The 5,757-nt window shown below is 39.1% G+C and overlaps 1 non-coding gene across 1 annotated transcript; it reads right to left on the bottom strand.

The window, feature by feature from the left end:
- Positions 1-5,461: 5,461 nt before the first annotated feature.
- Positions 5,462-5,533, bottom strand: TRNAQ-UUG (transfer RNA glutamine (anticodon UUG)). The gene has a single exon. It is a non-coding gene; the product is annotated as a tRNA-Gln (tRNA).
- Between the last annotated feature and the right edge of the window lie 224 nt (positions 5,534-5,757).

Raw genomic sequence — 5,757 nt, 5'->3', positions numbered from 1 at the left:
GTTGTCAGGCAGGTCCCGCTAATTGTAATTAATTAGCATACCTATTTATGTAAAAATATTGCATAAATATATGTGTAGAATTAATATATGTATATATATACATATGTGTATATATATATATATGTGTATATATATATAATTTTTTTAAAATATTTTTATTTATATATAGGTATATATATATATATATAGTGATATATACGTATATATTTATGTATATAGATATATATATTATTTCGTTCTACGTGTATTTTGATATAAATATATATATCTATTAATATCACAATACAGTTAGAACGAAATAACACACATCTATATATTTTTTAATTATTTATTTTTTATTCTTTTTTTAATTTAATTTTTTCACGTATTTACACATTTTTTTATATTATATATAAATATATATATAACAATAATTATATATATATTTAATCAGTATTAGTCTACGTGTAATTTGATATTAATATATATATATGATTATATATATATATTAATAGTAAAATACACCTAGACAGTGTATGTGTGTGTATGTATATGTGTATATATATGATTTAAGAATATAATTTTTTATTTACACTTATTTTAATTTATTTTATTTTATTTCCAGCCAGCAGGGGGACTAACTGTCAATGCCCGAGCAAGCTAACCCGGCCATGTGATTGTGAGGTCCTCGCAAGGACCTCACTCTCACATGGCCAGGGAGCCCCCAGGACATCGGATGTGCCGCGGGGGGCTCCCTGGGAGTCCCCCCAACCGCGATCGCCAGCGACCGGGTAAGTAAGAAAAGACCGGAGGGCGTACAATTACGCCCGGAGGCGTTTAGAGCTGCTTAAAATAGGGCGTAATTGTACGCCCTCCGGTCTTAAAGGGTTAAAGGGAATTGCCTGGAGACTCAATGATCAGCACTGAAGAAGACTAAGGACATAGTCCAAATGCAACTGCTGCTATTTGAAGTACTTTTATAAATTTATAAGCAATGTTTTTAATATGCATGCTTGAGGCTTGCTTTTTACTGCAAAATATATACTGCTTGTCCGTTTTATCTAGTGTCCTTTATTTGATTGATTCAATAAATGTTTTTTTTTCTGATGATCCCTGCATTCCTGCATCCCCATGACTTTTCTGAATATCCAAGCACGAATAGGGACTCCAGGACACATTCCATAGAGCCTGATGCGGCTCTACACTTGTGAGTTCTATTCTTGTTATTCCAATTTGTACATGTTCCATGCAGACTACACTATGTTTGTTTGTTTGTTTTTGATTCCTTTTAGATCTTTGCAGAAAAACTCTATTCTAGTATAACAGTAAGTATTGTTTATTGTGTGTTCACTACTGTAATTGTAATTATGCTATTATATTGCTGTATGTGTTCATTTAAGGTGATGGGGAAACACCATTTTTATATACCTCTAGCACACATTTAATACTGATAGGAAGCGTCAACACATCTTATTTCTATTTTCTATAATGTTCTGGAGATATAGCTGTATACACGGTATACTGCAAATAAACAAACCAGCTCTGAGACTTCTATTTTATGAGAATTTAAATTAAAATGAACTTGTCACCAGCCAGCTTTGTGATTAACAGGAACAGTAAATGTATGTATTATTCCTGCAATAATACAGAAAACCATTCTTAGCACTAATTAAATATTTTTTTTTTTATTCTATGAACGTGCATGGTATAATGGTTAGCACACTGGATGTGAGTTTTCATCAAAACTATGAAATCAACATACTCTTAACATTAGATCCCTCGCCTTCCCCTGTTATTATAATTAGAACCTCCAAATGGCTGAAAGGGATACAATACGTCCTGCCATTCACATTATCGAAACACAGTTTTTTGGTTGTAGTAATCCTTTACTGCATTCTGAAATATTATATATTGTTTTTTAAAGGACATAATTGGCTTTTATTTAATTATGTATAACACACAAAATTATGTATAAATAAAATGTTAAATACATTCTCAGTTTTGCTTATAATAGTGTTTACACATTAAGTCCAACTAAGGAAAAAAAAATTACGTATGAATCCTGATTGTTACATGCCTCAAATGTATAGGATCTAAATAATTTGGGGGTATTCATCAGTAAACCCCTAACCCCAGTAACCCCTAACCATATGCTTACACTTAGTCTAATCATACACTTAATCTTACCCCTATGCTACCCCAATCCCAATCCTACCCTAGCACTAACCCTAACTCAGAGGGATTTCCTCGGTTGATGTGAGTACTGAAAACAGCAAAGGGATATTTCAGTTTACACAGTAAAGATCGCTCTGTACTGTGTGATTGAGACAGGAGAGGGAGATCTCCCTCTCACTCTGCAGCTCCTGCATGTTGTCTTTGCTGTTCACCTAAAGATTGGTGCTGGGCAGCAGACTCAGTCCAGAGTCAACCACTGTCAGCATGGGGGGATGCAGGAACAACTTTTCAAACCCTGGAGGTTTCCCTCTATCAGGGGCAGGCTGGGAAGGGGAGCAGGGAGGCAATTTCCCCCCCAGGCCGCCCGCACCCAGCAAAAAAAGAAAAATCTGAATCCCCTGCCTCTGGCTGAGATTTTTCCACTTACCTCACTCTTCCTGCAGCCAGTGGAGTCGGCCTGCCTCTCCTGATGATGTCAGGAGGAGGGGGCGTGACTTTCACTGCTCTTCTCACAGGACCTCTGGGGAGTCTGGGAGAAGAGCAGAGGAAGTCACGCCCCCTCCTCCTGACATCACCAGGAGAGGCCGACTTCACTGGCTGCTACTGTATGCTGTTTGCTGCTCCTGCTGGCTGCTGCCCACCCATCCCTGGCCTAAGGTAAGACTCAGGAAGGGGGGGAAATACACTTGAATTTTTTTTTTTTATTCCCCTCCTCCTGCCTGTCATTGAGTGTCTGTTTAGGTGACTGCTCCTCCATCCCACCCCTTTCAATCAAATGGGAAAGGTGTTTTTACTCTCCTCTTGGTGCAGTGCACTTGACTGGATTTGCCCCCCAGGCCAAAGGCTGACAGTCCTCCCCGGCCCTCTATCCAACGCATCACTTAGGCTGAACACAATTGTATTTTTTGTTCTTAATTATTGTTATTATATCTTTATTTATACTTCATTATATAGATTCTCCTCTCAGGGCTGACCTTGTCGGTCCGCAGGATTTTTGTTTCACTCCCGCTGGCTCTTCAGACATTTTATCCTGTTGCCCTCTGCTCTAATTATTACCCCCCTTTCAGTTCAGAGTTTTTTGCTGACTGCAATCTAATCGCAGCTTTATTATCTTCCTGACACTCTACTAGTCGGGCCCTGCTGCCGCGAGTATTATGCAGCCTATCTGGAAGTTTTTCCCACCTTTTTTCCGGTGACCCAATTGGCTACCGCCTCCTTCAGTGCTGCCTCATTTCATGTCTGTGTTCTATCTGGATTTCCTTCCAACTCTTTAAATACATTATATGCAGGATGTATCTCTATATGCATTACTATTTGCATGTATTTTGAGCCCTGTAGGCTTCCTTACTTTGAACCAATTTATGTTTTCACCAACAATGGACTGCTATTGTGCATTACCAAAGGTGGAACACAAAATGGGCACCATTTGGAATGCACACGTCACCCGGAAGTAACGTCACACAGATCTGACACCCGCAAAAATCAACTGAGGAATCCCTTGAAAGAGCTGGACAGTGAGGACAACGTCCCCTGGACCACCAATAGGAAGAAAAGACAGCCACATATAAGGAAGGACTGGGGAGGGAAGGGTTATGCTGCTATTTTGTCCTTTTGTTAGGATAGTTTTATATATACTGTAACGGCTACCCAGAGTGGAGAGGGGTATCTGCCGTTGGAGACGTCCTTTCCTGGGCCAGGTGCTTGGTTGAGGTGAAGAGGCGAAGTCCCATCAGCTAGATCCCTGGAGGAGTAGAGAGGCAGAGTTCTGAGAAGAGCTAGTGATATATAGCAGGTTCCCTTTCAATAACGAGACACAGCTACGTTTTGAAGGGTGAAATAGAACTCAGCTTTAATGGCAAATGCTCTCCTTTTATGCGATGCTCCCTTGCAAGGGAGACACCCACAAACAATTATACAGTAACCAATAAAACATAAGGTACATCCCACACATCTCCTCCCCTTAGATAAGCATTAACATCATTATTAAACACACATTTTTCCCCAAGTTTCTGGATGTACCCCAAATATCTGGGGTGCCCTCACATACTTGGTATCCCCTGATAGCCCTACTCTTGATGAGCAACATATAATCACCCAGATCAGACCAGGGGTTCGGGAGTTATGAGGGTTTAAAGTGTTGACAGACCGCACAGGTAAAGTATCCGAAAACAGTTCCATAAGTTTTGGCCTTGCGGTCGGTCTCTGTTCGTGCGCTAAAAGTCCCGAACTGCTTGCCATCCATGGATCTCCTGGGGTTCGTATGAATCCCCATACTTAACTTAGTCTTTCTACCGAATGGCGGGACGTTCGGTAGTTGCAGCACGAATTTCTGGAAGTCTGGAGGTCTCAGCGGTTTGCTTGGTCGAGTGTCCGATTTTAGTTCCAGACACTCGACGGCAAAACACCGCTGTTCGGGTATTTAAGATGGCCGCCGCCACGTGTAAAACTCCCGAAATGGCGGCCACCCAGGGACTTGAACAAAGCGTTCGCGGTTTTCAATTAGTCGCACGGGGAGGTAAATTGAAGTGCAATTAAGCATCAGGGTGGTCCGGTGTTCGGTATTTAATTCGGTATTTTGGACAGTTCGTATTATAGTCTATGGCAATCAGTTGTACAGTGGTTTTAAACGAATGAACAGTTCACATAAAGTACAAATCCCGCGAATGAGTCCAGAGGGGATCTGTTACATATACAATTTGTTCTTATTATTGTGTCCCGGAAGAAGTCTTTTGTTAGACGAAACATGTTGGACCAAATTTGTTTTTTTATCTTTTAAACCTATTAAATAAAGCAGATTATTTTTAATCATTTCCTAAATCCGGACTTTCATATTGTGGCGATACCATCAACCAGCTGAGAGGGAGTTCTGGATATACCCTATACTTAAGGGGTTGCACCCTAAGGCGATTTTACTATCTACATCTTGTGAGTTCCATTTATATTTGTGCAGTTTCAACGTTTATTTACAGTATTATACTATTGTGTTGTGTTTCTGTAGATTATCAGCTATACTCCTCTGCCATGTATATATATATATATATATATATATATATATATATATATATATATATATATACACATATATATATATTCAGGGTCAAGCCTACCACAAATGTACAACATCGCAAAAACAGTCCAGTCCTTAAGGGGTTAAAGGTCTCTTTCGCTTTACATATTTACGTTTTTGCCTGCTGGTTTAAAACAAAATTGTCATGTGATACTTGCCCTTTTAACCAATGTATCAAGAGTTGAGTTGTTAGTCTTGACGTAACCGTAAATGCAATTTCTTTATATGTAATAAATATACAGGTTCCACTGAGATTTGAACTCAGATTGCTGGATTCAAAGTCCAGAGTGCTAACCATTACACCATGGAACCAGTGATAATAACTGCTATTATGGTTTATGAGAAAAAACTCAACAATAATTAGTAGTAATTTGTTTTCAGTGTGACTCAGAATGGAAAACAATATGATTACAACAGGCAGATTTACTGTGTTACCCATGCTTGAAGCTACACTGTGCATCCTCATGAAATTCACGTTTCAAAACTAGTATTTTTACTTGTTGCATACACTCTATATATGAAGGTCTCCATCACAA

This window comes from Pelobates fuscus, chromosome 5 (assembly GCF_036172605.1).
Source record: "Pelobates fuscus isolate aPelFus1 chromosome 5, aPelFus1.pri, whole genome shotgun sequence".
NCBI lineage: Eukaryota > Metazoa > Chordata > Amphibia > Anura > Pelobatidae > Pelobates > Pelobates fuscus.
The sequence above is the reverse complement of the archived record's forward strand: the minus strand, read 5'-3'. Positions and strand labels throughout refer to the sequence as shown.